Source organism: Pinus tabuliformis, chromosome 9 (assembly GCF_031772625.1).
Source record: "Pinus tabuliformis cultivar Carrire ecotype Pingquan chromosome 9, CPIR1, whole genome shotgun sequence".
NCBI classification, from domain to species: domain Eukaryota; kingdom Viridiplantae; phylum Streptophyta; class Pinopsida; order Pinales; family Pinaceae; genus Pinus; species Pinus tabuliformis.
The window spans coordinates 1,621,362,557-1,621,378,424 of record NC_142307.1 but is presented as its reverse complement, the minus strand read 5'-3'; positions in this window follow the sequence as shown (position 1 = coordinate 1,621,378,424).

Genomic DNA, 15,868 nt, shown 5'->3' with positions numbered 1-15,868 from the left:
CAAATCCAAAATGCGTTCCACCACATCTTCCACAGAAGAGCCAATTTCCAAGAAGGAACATTAAACTTACTACAGCATCAACAAACATGAGGAAGAGAATAAGTCCTAAAACCCTAAGGCTCAAAGGACTCATGAAAGACAGAAATGTTAATATACTTATAGATTCAGGTAGTACTCACAATTGTATAAACATTGATCTTGCTAAAAAAATGGTCTTTGTATATGTCGGATAAAGGACCTGGCCAGGTCTATCGCTACTGGAAGGAAAATCAAAGAAATAGGAGAATGTCAAAAAGTTTCAATCCAAATACCAGAACTGGAGCTACAAATAGATCTATTTTCCCTACCACTCAAAGAAATGGATGTAGTCCTAGGTGTAGAATGGTTAATACAACTAGGGATCTATAATACAAACCTCGAAGAACAATTCATGGAGTTTAACTGGAAAGGACAACATTATAAATCAAATGGTGTGAACACTCCCAGCTCCAAGGAAGGTACAAGTAATCAGGAAGAATGCACCAGTTAAAGAAAGGATGCCATTCTGGCCACATCGCCACGAATATTTGTAAGCACCATTCATATTTTTATAATACAATTACTACTTACTTACACATAAAAATATCATCTACACACAAATAGTCTTATGACGTGGTAAAATTATGCTATAGACGATATTTATGAAATATTTTCAAGAAAGTAAACATATGCACAAGATTTCATAGAGGCTTTTCCAAACATTTAATATAAATAATACATACCTTAAATGTATGCTCAACTAACTTTTCCTCATAGTTTCTTGCGAAAGAGAATGAAACATTTCTTTGTGCTCAGTCTAGATAATTTAAATACCATGTGGTATCCCAACTCTACACAGATGGAATTATGACATATCACTTATGTCAACCTTCATTAATTTTTTGATTATCCTGTGTAAAAACAGTGCTATCGAAATGGAAATAATGATTTCAATCGTTGTTTATTATGACAACAATAGGACAGCAATAGGAGACTATAAAATATATTGATCTTCTTCAAAGCATTTGTAGTAACTTGAATTTCGTAACTAAATTTGATAATGTAATTTCTGGAAACCTCTGTGCTTTTTGGCTTTTATTAACAAAAGAGTTGTGAGAAAACCTTTATACAATGCCCAAGATTTTTAGCTTCTCTCCTTTCCTTCTATTCTAACAACGGTAGTAGAAACTATTATGTGGAGGAGTTCAGAGTAGGTTCCCCAGAACAAAAAGGAAACCCTGTTGATGACCCAAGACAATAGTTTTCCTTCCGCATCAATAATTCAATTTAGTTATCAAGAAATTATTAGAATTCCAACAGTTTATTTATCAAATAGTTAATAATGTTTTCACTTATAATTATATGAGTTTTACAGCCCCTTTTACGGTAGGGGTGTTACATACTTCCCCCCTTAAAGAGAACACCGTCCTCAATTGTGAAAATATGTAGATTCTACTTTCCATCACTTAACCATTACTCAAATTCATAAAATCAAAACAAAATCTTTATATCAACTTACTGATACTTACCAATTACTCTTGGAAGTCATGGTTACTTTTGCGTAAACGCTTCAATGGTTTAACCACCTTGTAACCTATGATCAACAAATCCAACATGACCACATTAGTCACAACATTTTCAATCGAAATACTTATAACTGTCACTCATTTATACAATATCAAGTGATATTTTAACCGCAATAATCTTCCTATTCTTTAGAGAGAACCAATCCTCTAATAATCAAAATGATAAATCACTACACCACGTACACATTGTCTTAGTTCTCGCTAAAGACATCCACATAGTACTTCTAAGAGTACTAAGAGAGCGTCTAACTCTCTAATCATCAAAATGATCAATAAATGCACCAAGTGCTTATTTTCTTAGCCCCTTCTAAGATATTCAAAAGATTGGTAATGCAATAAACGAACTTGCACTTCTAGTAATTTATTTCCGAGAACTAGGCTCTTATCCCGTTAATATGTACATGAATTTTTTTTTTTACAAAAACATGACAAAAAATTCATAACCATAAATGATTAGTTAATTTTTCTACTATGAGAGCTACAATGGAAAAATAATGCTCCTCCCAACTAGTGGGAATTGGTTTCCACAACCAGATTGAGCCATTTTCACATCAAGGTAATTCTCTAGTAGAGACCATACCAAGTCAAGTCTAGAATTCCACCGGCCAGCCAGCTCAAGAATTCCAATGACCACATAGGGTCCAATACAAAATTCCTCTTGACAACATCCTTCCTATTCCTCTGACAGCATCCCATCTATGAGGAATTTCAAGCCTCCTCCAACATGCTCCAAAATCAATAGAGTTGCCTCAATCTTTTCCTCTCTCGCCATCTTGGCCAACTCTTTTCCCTTACTGAGATCATCTATCTCTAGGGAGATGAAATTCGGGTAGTCAAGGGCCATCAACCCCTCCAGGAAGGAAATCGCCATCAACCCAATGCCTCTTCTCCTTGAACAACTGTCCAAAAATGTGTGGCATGTAAAATCCTCTTTTAGCACTCTTTCCCACAATAATTTACATGACGAACCATATGCAAATTATCATTAAAACAAGAGAAACATTTATGTGCACCATGCATTTATACTTGACCCTAAGCATGGGTCCACAATATCTAGATTGACAGGAAACATAACTGACATATAGGTGATATACATTCTGATTTTCCAAATAACACAATCATGCATATCATAGCATTATATTTTCTCATTTACGGTTACAATTCGCATTGCAATGTTTTACATTCACAGGTTATCCTGGTGCCATTAAGCTACCTCTCTTTAATCCCATCAGCAATGTTAGTCATAAATATGCATTGTTTAAACGAGTATTCACTTTCGCAATCATTTTAGTTTCATGCACTTCTAAAATAGTTTTGTGTGGAGGATCATTGTGCTCTCTCTTTTCAAGAGAAACAACATCCCTAACTTATCTTGTCATGTGTGTGAACTTAAGAAAACCTTTTCAAGAATGCATGCATCTCTGCAATATATATATATATATATATATATATATATATATATATATATATATATATATATATATATATATATATATATATATATATAGATATATGTGTGTGTGTGTAATTTTTTTAAAGAAAAGAACATGGTTTCTTTATCTTTAATGTGTAAAGTTTTCATGTATTCTTTCCAAGAAAATATCATATTTAACCCACCTTTTATGCATGAAAAAATAATCGTTCAACGTGCATAACCTATGTAAATGTTGCCTTCTTTTACAAAAAGTAGTATAGTTAATTCTACTTTTTACCATGATTTCCTGCAAGAACAACATATACTTTCTTTTGACTGTAACTAAGCACAAAATCAACGTGTTATTTTCAAGAACACCACAAGAATTATCTATATTTGCATGCAATATAAATTATTTTCCCAAGAATACTAACATAATAGGTTTCCTTGTATGCATAAAAATACAAATTTCCTCTAGTCTTTTTAGAACAACAACATGGGTAACTGATGTTTTCTATGCACATGGATCCATGGGTTCTTGTCAAGAATCTAATTAATTTTTTTTGTTTACAGCCCCTTAAAACTTATCAAAAGTTACCCTGGTTAACTTATTTTTACACATACCACACACTCCTTCCCAACAAGAAACTACCACAACTTATTAGCTATGTGCATGAGAGTCCAAGGAAATCTTTGCGAAAAATATTTTTAATTATCTACCACAAAAAATTATAAGAACTCTTTCAAAAAGGTAAATCTAAATTACCAATGAGCCAAACTTAAACAGGAATGCAACAACTTAAATATATAATCATAAAAATAGAGATGCGGGAGAAAAACACTTCATTTCATTAATAGAAAAATATTGAACTATGCTTACAAACAGAATGGAAATAAAATAGCTCGGGCGATGGTAGCTTATCTATGAGAAGAGATGTGGCGACTACATGCCTCTGAACTGAGTTACAATGAGGCTCAAGGGCCTTTTTATTATTGAACAATAAGAGAAAACCCTAAACGACCAAAACCCTAACCTGAGGAGACATAACACCAAGAGTTTATGGGCCCTGTTGGGGTTAGTTTGGGTAACCAAATTCCTGGGGTTGTCACTTGGCCATATTATCTCTGTTTGACGCATATGATACATCTTTGGAAAGATCTCTCTGAGGACTACATTTGCTTATGTGATTGCTCTAGCAATCACTAAAAGTATTTTTTCCAAAAAAAACGTCATTTAGGGCCTCAAAATGGCTCTTGAAGTTCAGGACCCGAAAAAATACCAAAAATAGTAAATTGTGCTACAATTAAGGAAACAGATGAAACTGACTGGGGGGTCTAGGTGGAATAGGCGGGTGGCCACCAATATCCACCTGGATCATTCCTCCCCCCTTGGGAAGCAATGGTCCCCATTACATGCAGAGCCTCCATGAGGTGAGGAAATTTCTGTTGAACCTGGTCCCTGGTGAACCACTTGCCCTGGTGAAGGAGTTGGCCTGCTTTGACAACTCAATATAATTGTATCCTTTGTCACTGAGTGTTCTTGATCTACATGTCCATGATCTAATCAGTTGTGGCTTGTTCCATGTAGTTTGGGTTGAGCTCTGTTGGTGTGAGTTGTTCTGCAATGTCAGATGTGTCCAATAATGGTGGAAAGTATAGCCCAAGGTGATCTACATTGAACATTGGGTGTAGACCAATGAATGGTGGGATGCTATGCTCGAAGGCATTGTCACCAACGACCTTGGTGATGGTGTATGGACCATATCGAAGCAAGTGAAGCTTACAGTGGGGTCCAACAAGGTGCTCCTTCTACAAATGAAGAAAAACTTTGTCACCCACCTGGAACTTGTGCAAAATCGATGTTGATCATGGCGCTGCTTGTTCTTAGCATTGACTCTATCCAATATATCATGGACCTGTTGGCAGATGTGTTGAATGCGCTCAATGAAGTTGTTAGCGCTTTCAACTTTTGACTGCATGTGAGCCAAATCTACCTGAGTGGCTGTAAATGGTATGGCCACATCAATGGGGCATAATGGTTGAAATCCTAGCCCTATCTGAAAGGGGTTGTGGCCTGTTGAGCTGTGGAGAGCTTTGTTGTAGTTGTGTTGGAAATAGGGAATATTTTCATCCAATGTGTGTGGATGCTTCGAGTTGTACATGTGCAGAATGTGTATGATCATCCTGTTGACAACCTCTGTTTGGCCATCAGTTTGGGGATAGAAAGTCATGGAATTAGTAAGTTTTGTATCCAACATTGACCAAAGACTTGACCAAAATGCACGTAGGAATCTGCTATCCTGATCTGAGATAATGGACTATTGGATCCCAAAGTGTATCAACACTCACTCAAAGAAGAGCTTAGATGTGGCCTCTGTTTTGACACTCTTCTTACAAGCCGCCATGATGGCCATCTTGGAGAATCTATCGACGACCATGAAAACGGAATTGTTGTCATGCTTAGTAGAAGGAATGCCCGACATATAATCCATGGAGATAGATTCCAAAGGCCGACTAGGAGTAGGTAGAGGAGTATACAGGCCTTACTTCTTGATGGTTGGTTTGGAAATGGCATAGGCAGTGCAGGATCTATTGTACTTCCCAACATCCTGAGGAACTTTCGACCAATAAAAATAGTTCTACAATACCACCACTATTTTCTCTACTTTGAAATGTCCAACGACCCGAGTGTAGTGTGCCTCCCAAATTATCTTGGCACGCTCACTTGAAGGAACACATATGTGTCCCAAGTGGCATAATAATGCATCCTGAAGGTGAAAATTTGGAACTTGCTTCCCTTCCAGGAGTGTTTGGTATATGTTGCAGAATTCTAGATCGCTCTTGTAAAAATGTAGCTACCCCGATGTCGTGTGCCCAAAGGAGTCGAGCACAGTGATTATCACCATGACCAGTGGTCGGCTGAGGCAATCAGAAACATTATTGGTGTTGCCCTTCTTATACTTAATGTTCAAATGGAACTGTTGCAGATAGGTGGACCATTTATGATGGCAATCGTTCTGCAACTTCCCTTGTGTCTGTATGAATTGTAGAGGTCGATGGTTTGTGTGGATGATCGTTTCCTTCCCCATAATGTAATTCTTCCATTGATAGCAGGCCTGCACAATGAAATAAATTTCTTTGTCATAAGTGGGGTACTTTCATACTATGTCTAAAACTATCTCACTGTGGTAAGCCACTGGGTGCCCATGTTGAGTAAGAATCGCACCAGTAGCATAGTTGGAGGTATCTGTCTCTATCTCTATCTCAAATGGTTGTTGCAGGTTTGGTAATGTGAGCACTGGTGCAGAATAGAGGCGATTCTTCAACTTGGAGAATGCTCGTTGTTGGGTTTATGATGAAAAGAACTTTGCTTTTTCTCTTCCCTTGGTGGCTTGACTTAAGGGCCAAGTGATATGAGAGAACCCCAACACGAACCTACGGTAGAAATTGGCAAGACCCAAAAAGCTGCGGAGCTTTATTAGAGTGGTTGGTGTTGGTGATCCAGGCGGCTCAGAGACACACACAAGACAAAGAGGGCTTATTGAAGCTTGAAAATCAAAGTGATCAGAATGCTTTCGAACTAGGACTAGAGCATAGATCTCGTCGTCCTGATCGCTGGAGTGCAAATGGTTCGTCAATCCGAGCTCGTATGAGGGAGAATGAGCCAGTCAAAGTTTTGGTTGACTTTTGCTGACTCGGTAGGCTTAATGGAGACAAAATTTGGAAGTTTTCCGGTGGATGGAATCTGGCCAACTTTGGACAAATTCCAGACAAATTTGTGTCCTATTTAATTTGACTCCTTCGGTCAAATTTTTGAATTTTCGAAATGGCCTTATTATTATTAAAAATAAAAATAAAATTATAAATGAGGTGGCAGGCCACCACCCCCTCCACCCTAAAACTATATAACAAAAATTAATTATTAAAAGGTCGACGGGCCATGACCCCCGCCAACCCAACCGTACCACACTATTTTGAATGTCAAATGTTGGGTTGGCAGCCATGACCCCGCCAAACCCTCCTCCAACTATGTGTAACCATAATGTTATATGGGGTGGGCGGGCCACCTCTGGTGGACCCAGCCCACACCCCCAAAACAAACCACGACCACGCATTAATGTTGGAGCTGATTGGAGTTGAACCCATGGCTAGCAGGAGGGCCGGCCCTGCCAACACGGTGGCTCCATGTTTCACACCACCGCACGTACCAACGGCCCCCATTAAATGCGCCCAACAATTCAAAATAGCACGCCAACATTGCTACAGGAGTTAAGGGGCAGGCTACCCAATGTGGACCCGACCCCTCCTAAAACAAAACCTTGTGGTTTCGTTAAACAAAATAAGTTTTAATGTGGAGGGGTCAGGGCTTGACCACCCAACCTCCTCCTTACTATTCACCTCCTCATACCAATCCGCCTAAATGGCATTTCTTGTTTAATCCGCCACAAAAAACTTATATAAAACCATCATTTGTCAGTGCACCTGCACATGGAGGAACCAGGAGTAGGCACAAAAATCGAGGTGAATTTTTTAATTAATTTATTGCAGGGGGAACCATGATTGGGAAAAATTCTTAGGAGGGTGAAATTTTTACAATATCCAAATTGGACAAATTTTATGTTGATCCTACAGCTCTCAACGACACGAACCCGATGGCGTAGTCAGTTTCTTGATTTGAGCAGCGAATTTGCAGAGGACCCGGAGGAGGGAATCTTTGAGGAATCTAGGGGAATCTAAAAGATTCTTGAGCCCTAGATTTTCATTTTCCCAGAATTCAGAAATTCAACAGTCGATTTTGCACTATTCGATGCCACAAATCTGATGGTGCATTCCGATTTTCCATTTGCTAATTTCATTTTTCGGCCACTTTTCAAAGTGAAGTGTAGGTGTCAGCATTCAACGTGCCAGCAGCCATTACATGAGATTCGAGGCCGCGAGATTGATGGTATGGCGAACTTCAACAGTTTGACATCCTTTTCTTCAGATGGCCCCTGGATGTGAGGTATATGCAGTGTATTCATGTACTTCTTTTGCTATGCATTGTGCTGCACAGATCCCTGTTTGATGTTTGATGAGGGATCTTGTTTCTTACTTGTTTTCATGATTCCTGCTTGATGTGATGCGGAATCATTTGTTGGAAGTTCTTGTTGTCATGATTCATCACGTTTCGTTTGAGATCCCTTTGTCGTTATGTTGATGGGATACTCATGTGTTTCCATGTATGTTTGCATTGAGATCCCTTGCATGCCATGTTGGCGGGATGCTCATTATCATCATGCATGAGTTTAGGTCATACTGATAAGAGTCCTTTTTGGATGAGAGTTCTTGCATTGGAACATCTCTTGGAGCCACTCCTCCGTGAGGGAATTTTCCTTGTATGATAGCGACATCACCTCTTATGTACATCATCATTATTGACAACACTTAATGCAGCGGCCTACACCATCTTGACACCAGGGCTGGGGGATGTAGTCCCTCCTGGACAAACTCCATTATCAATGGCTTATGTTTTCACGTGTTGATGAATGTCATGTCCCTCTTCTTTACAACATGCAGATGTATTCATTTATGTTCTTTAAAAAATGCAATTTAACACATCACGAAAGTAAAAGGTCTGGGAAGGGTCCTTTGTCACACCCGGACCCAGATCAAGTGTTATCAAAGGGGTCTTTACGTGGATGTGAATTGCAAGTGTGAACAATGGAACGTGTAGCAACAGAGGATGAAAAAACGATGTACGAGACCATGCTCAAAATTTCTAAAAGGGTTGAAATAATGTATGAAACTCTACAAAAAGAGACATAGGAAAAGGAGTGATTGTAGCTTCAGTTGCGAGCCATGGAAGAGGCCCTAGAAGAACTGAAGCAAAAAAACCAAAATCTTCAAATAGAGAACGTTGAATTGAAGATGCTTCTACATGAAGAGAAAGAGGGAAAACATAGTTTGCTACAACAACTGCAAGCTAAGGACGAGGCCTTGGAAAAGCTACAACATGACCTATGTGAGGTAAAAAGTAATTCTCTGAATTCATGTATGTGTCATGATGATGATTTCGTTGTTTTTGAAAATCATACCACAGGAATTGGCTCCAAACTGTTGAAGGGAATGGGGTATGAAGGAAAAGGCTTGGGCATTAATGGCCAGGGAATTTTCAACCCCATAAAAGTATAAGAATTACCCCGTCAGATAGGACTTGGGTATGTCAGAAAGGAAGTTGGGGAATGCGCCGAGATAGCTAGTGAACCACCAACAACAGATGATGAGAGGCCCTCATCAGTTCTTTCCAAATCGACAAAGGAGGTAAAAGATGTTGATTTACTTTTGGTTTTGTCTTCACATAGTATGATTTCTGTTGGAGATGTGGAGATCCCAATTACAGGGAAAAACATGAGGCTCCTTACTAGGACGAGGCACGAGGAGTAAAAAGAACTTGGTGTTAACAGCCAAGGGATAACTCAACCTTTGAAGGTTGTGCATAAACATCGATTTACAGGCTTGGGATACACCGAGGTAGAATTCTCGAAGGTGTCAGATTCTTCTGAGACATCTTCGAAATCATCGAGGAAAGAGAATGATGGGAACACATCCCTATCATCGCATGGCAGTGCCCATTGCCAGGAAGGGACTGAGGCAAGCTCTCATCGCCATACTTACACCAGAGACAACAAGGAAAGGTATAACCAATCTCGACATTCGAATGTTCATTTCAATTATAATCATGTTTTCAATGATGGACATAAATCATGACATCAAAAAACATGTACCTTTTGTGGATTACGTAACCATACATTTCCTAAGTGTTGGAAAAGAATAACATCACACAAAAGGAGGAGGCATGAATGACCCTCTCAACAACAGGTAAAGTAACATGGTAAGCAGATCTAGAGGAAGAAGATGTATTGCAATCATTGTGACAGAAATGGCCATCAAAGAGCCACATGTTGGAGGCTTCATCCAGAGCAGCGCCTTAAAGACAAAGTGTTGGTGCCTGAACTAGGTGAAACGATTGTTCGACAAGGAAAACCACCACAAGGAGGTGACCCATTCACCTTGATAAGTAAAAAATGGTTTCTAGATACGTTAGCCTATCATGGTCATGCTTTTGTAAATCATTTGTTGCATTTTAAAATTTAAAAGTGATGACATGTTTCCATCACTTGTTAAGCAACAATGATGTCTGGTCTTTTTGAGTTGCATGATAAACTGTGAAGGTGATGTCGTGTTTCCATCACTTGTCAAAGCAAATAGTGTTTGGCCTTATTTTTGTGAATCATGTGTTGCAGTGATGATGTGTTTTCCATCACTTGTTGAAGCAACAATGATATGTTGGCCTTGTTTTCGTCGATGGGGTATTGTGTCCATCTTGTTGTAAACTTAACCACCGAATATGTGTTATAAACTCATGGCAAGTGTGGGATGCTTGGGTCATTAGTTGGTCATGAAATTCAAGCATGTAATTTTCAAAAACACTGTACTAGAGGTTGCAAGTTTCGACTCATCGCTTAAGGCTCCGAAGAACAAAGGTGAAGGAGATGGAAGCGAGACCTTTCAGGACACTTGTGATGTAGACAAGGTACATAGAAGTTGTAGATTATTTTTCATGCTTTTGGAGAGCCAAAAGCTCCTCAATGGGGAGGATTAATCCTATCGGCTAAGAGACACACATAGGACAAAGAGGGCTTATGGAAGCTCGAAAATCAAAGTGATCAGAATGCTTTTGAACTAGGACCAAAGCATAGATCTTGTCATCCTAATTGCGGTAGTGCAAACGGTTCATCAATCCGAGCTCATAAGAGGGAGAACAAGCTAGTCAAAGTTTTGGTTGACTTTTGCTGATTCGGCAGGCTTAATGGAGACACAATTTGGAAGTTTTCCAGCAGACAGAATCCGGCCAACTCCATCTAGATTCCAGGCGAATTTGTGGCCTATTTAATTTGACTCCTTCGTGCAAATTTTGGAATTTTCGAAATGGCCTTATTATTATTAAAAATAAAAAATAAAAAATAAAAAAATATAAATGAGGTGGTGGGCCACCACCCCTACCACCGCAAAACTATATAACGAAAATTAATTATTAAAAGGCTAACGGGCCATGACCCCCACCGGCCCAACCGCACCACACTATTTTAAATGTCAAATGTTGGGTTGGCAGCCATGACACCGCCAACCCTCCTCCAACTATGTGTAACCATAATGTTATATGGGGTGGGTGGGCCACCTCCGATGGACCCAACCCATACCCCAAAAACAAACCAAGACCACGCATTAATGTCGGAGCTAGTGGGAGTTGAAACCACGGCTAGTGGGAGGGCCAGCCCCGCCCATGTGGTGGCTCCATGTTTCACACCACCGCATGTACCAATGGCACCCATTAAATGTGCCCAACAATTGAAAACAGCTCATGAACTTTGCTATGGGATTTAAGGGGCGGGTCGCCCAATGTGGACTTGACCTCCCCTAAAACAAAACCTTGCGGTTTCATTAAACAAAATAAGTTTTAATGTGGAGGGGTCGAGGTTTGACCACCCGACCTCCTCCTTACTATTCGCCTCCTCATACCAATCTTCCTAAATGGAATTTCTTGTCTAATCTGCCACCAAAAAATTATGTAAACACATCATTTTTCAGTGTGCCCGGGCATGGAGGAACCAGGAGTGGGCATGAAAATCGAGACACATTTTTTAATTAATTTATTGCAGGTGGAACCATGATTTGGGAAAATTCTCAAGAGGGTGAAATTTTTGCAGTGTCCAAATTGGACAAATTTTATGTCGATCCTACACCTCTTGGCGACACGAACCCGATGGCATAGTCAGTTTCCTGATCTGAGAAGTAGATTTGCAGAGGACCTGGAGGAGGGAATCTTTGAGGAATCTAGGGGAAATCTAAAAGATTCCTTCAGCCCTAGATTTTCATTTTCCCATAGTTCAAAAATTCAATAGTTGATTTTTCACTATTCGACACCACAAATCTGATGGTACATTCAGATTTTCCATTTTCTCATTTCATTTTTCAGCCACTTTTCAAAGTGGAGTGCAGGTGTCAGCATTCAACATGTGAGCAGCGATTCCATGAGATTCGACGCCGCAAGATTGATGGTATGACCAACTTCAGCAGTTTGACATTCTTTTCTTTACATGGCCCCTGGATGTGAGGTATATGCAGTGTATTCATGTACTTCTTTTGTTATGCATTGTGTTGCACAGATCCATGTTTGATGTTTGATGAGGGATCTTGTTTCTTACTTGTTTTCATGATTCCTTCTTGATGTTATGTGGCATCATTTGTGGGATGTACTTGTTGTCATGATTCGTCATGTTTCGTTTAAGATCCCTTTATCATTATGTTGATGGGATACTCATGTGTCACCATGTATGTTTGCATTGAGATCCCTTTCATGCCATGTTGGCGGGATGCTCATTATCGTCATGCATGAGTTTAGGTCATATTGATATGAGCCATTTTTGGATGAGAGTTCCGGCAGCGGAACATCTCTTGGAGTCACTCCTGCATGAGGGCATTTTCCTTGTATGATAGCGACATCACCTCTTATGTACATCATCATTGTTGATAGCACTTAATGCAACGACCTACACCATCTTGACACCAGGGCCTGAAGACATAGTCCCTCCTGGACAAACTCCATTATCAACGGCTTATGTTTTCATGTGTTGATGAATGTCATGTTCCTCTTCTTTACAACATGCAGATGTATTCATTTATGTTCTTTAAAAAATGAAATTTAACACATCACGAAAGTAAAAGGTCTTGGAAGGGCCCTTTGTCACACCCGGACCCAGATCAGCTGGCTAATCCCAAATGACTTGTATCTTGGATGGGTCCACATGTGCACCCTGCTCATCAATGATGTACCCCAGATATTGAACCTAGGTCAAGCCAAAGGTGCATTTCTCCAAGTTAGCACACAACTTGTGTTGTTAAAGGGTTTGAAGGACCTGTTGAATATGGTGGAGGTACTCTTCCCAACTCTGGCTGAAGATCAAGATGTCATCTAAATACACCACCACGAATGCATTGGTGAAGGGCCGCAATATGTCGTCCATCAGTCTCATGAAGGTTGCAGGGGCGTTCGTCAATCTAAACGACATGACCAACCATTCAAAAAGGCTCTCCATGGATTTGAAGGTAGTCTTCCACACATCAGAGTGTTTGATAGGCACCTAGTGATAACCTAACTTCAAGTCAATCTTGGTGAAATATTTGCCCCCCTAGAGATGGTCCAGAATGTCATCAATCCATGGGATTGGGTACCTATTCCGGACAATGATCTTATTCAACGCTCGATAGTCAATACAAAGCTTCCAGGTCCAATCCTTCTTCTGTACCAATATAATAAAGCTCCCACAGGGTGATGAACTTGGCCTGATGTACCCTTTTTGCAGTAGTTCTTGAATCCACCTCTTGATCTCATCATTCTCTAGAACAGAGCATCGATAGATCAGTCCATTGGGCAGTGGCGCACCTGGGGTCAGATCGATGGAGTGCTTGACCTGACAGTGCAGAGGTACCCCTGTGGGTGAGGCAAAAATATCCCTGTAATCCTCCATGACCTTGTCCATCTGTTGCTGCTGTGCAGAGGAGCCCTGCCTAGAAGCCATGGCCACCACCTTCTTCTTACCTTAGGGTCAAATCATAAAGAAAAAAAATTCTTGGTATGGGAAATGATCTTACTGCATTTCTTTGCAATGATCAAAGAGATGGTAGTAGGCGAGGCTACCTCTAGTATCCTATACAACGTATTAGCCATCACAGAGCAAGGTATGGACTCATATACAACATGTCTCTTCCACAAGTATGGTTTTCCTAACAATACATCAGAAACTTCAAGAGGAGCAATGTCAGACAATACCTCATCTGTGAAGGGATTGATGTTGTAGGGAAGGCAGCACTGTTGGCTGACGTGAACATCTCGTCCTTGGTGAAGCCACCCAATGGTGTACGATTGTGGATGTGATGTAGTCTTTCGGCCCATATGCTTCATGACTTCTGTTGAAATGAGGTTCTTTTGGCTCCCATTGTCAACAATGAACTGCAGTGGATAACCCCTTCACCCACATTTGTGAGTGGAAGAGGCATCCCCCCTCCTCTGGATCTTTAGGCTCAATTTTCTGGATCTTTGTGGTGGCCACAGTGGCACTGGGCTTTGCATCAAGGATCTGCTTCCCTTTGTCAGTCCCCTTATCAGGTTCTGATTTAGAGTCGGAACCTGCGTCTAATTCGAAAGCCTTTAGATCGACCACCAGTGACTGCCTGGCTTAACACTCACTTGTATTGTGAGTGGAGCTCTTATGGAACTCACACCATTTTTCTGTGTCCTTCTTCGTCTTCGTGGTGTTGTTCTTTTCTCCCCGCTTCGGCGGGCTGTCCTCGGTAGCCCCGCCTTGGATTGGTCCCTTGTTCTATGGTTTGGGGGTGCCTTTTCCTTGCTTTGGATTCGTAGATCCAAAGTCTCACTTCTTCTGTTTAAACTTTTTCTCAATCTTTACAACATATAGATACGTCGTGTCGAGCAAGGAAATGTCTAGGAACTCCATCTCGTCCTATATGTACTTGTGTAAATAGTCGTGGTACTTGAGCACCAAATGTCGCTCGATATCCTTGATACCCAGCTTCGTGCAAAGGGTATGGAATGTATTTGTGAATTCTGACACATATTGGTACCTTCCTTGTCGTAGCATGGTCCACTTTATGTATTTATCTTCATAGCTCCTGAAAGGTTAATATTGTTCCTTGATGGCATATCGAAAAGAATTCCAATTAGATGCAGCTAAAAACAATGAGGGTTTACTCTCATCCTTTTGTTCATAGTAGGTTTCCCACCAGTCCTTAACGTGTGGGGCAACTTTGAGAAGTGTAAACGTAAACTTTTCCCGATTGGAAAGGTCATGAACTGAAAAATATCCTTCCAATAGATTTAACCATTTATCTACAACGTCTGCATCTACCAGGCCTTCGAATATGGGAATATCGAAGTTAACTTGTGCCTTAAAAGGAGTGGCGCCTCCAGAGTGGTTGCTGGATTAAGATGCATCACCTAGGGGTAGCTATCGAAGGATCTAGGAAAATTTATCCATCATCGCATCCCTTGTCACTCAAGGGATTCCTCGAGAAACATTTTGAAAGGATCTCCTAACCCCTTGTCTTTATTTTCTTCCGCCATAGGAAATCGTCGGGTTTTGCAAGGTTTATCCTACAATGGTTCAACCAGATTGAGCCCTTACTCCTTATACCCTGACCTCGTTGGGGACATGCAAAGAAAAACAGAGAAAGAGCAGACCTCTCTGATACCACTAATCTGAACTTAAACATGAATGCAACAACTTACAGATATAATCATAAACATAGAGATGTAGTAGAAAAACACTTCATTTCATTAATAGAAAAATATTGAACTATGCTTACAAACAGAATGGAAATAAGATAGCTCAAGCGATGGTAGCTTATCTCTGAGAAGAGATGTGGTGGCTACATGCCTATGAACTGAGTTACAATGAGGCTCAAGGGCCTTTTTATTATTGAACAATAAGAGAAAACCCTAAACAACCAAAACCCTAACCCAAGGAGATGTAACACCAAGAGTTTATGGGCCCCATCGTGATTAGTTGGGCAACCAACTTCCTGAGGTCGTAACTTCGTCATATTATCTTTATTTGACGCGTATGATACCTCATTGGAAAGATCTCTTCGAGCAATACAATTTTTGATGTGATTGCCATATAAATTGCTAGAGAAATTTTGCCAGAAAAACATCGTTTAGGGCCTCAAAACGACTTTGGAAGTTCAGGGCCCAAAAAATTGACAAAAATAGTAAATTGTGCTACAATTAAGG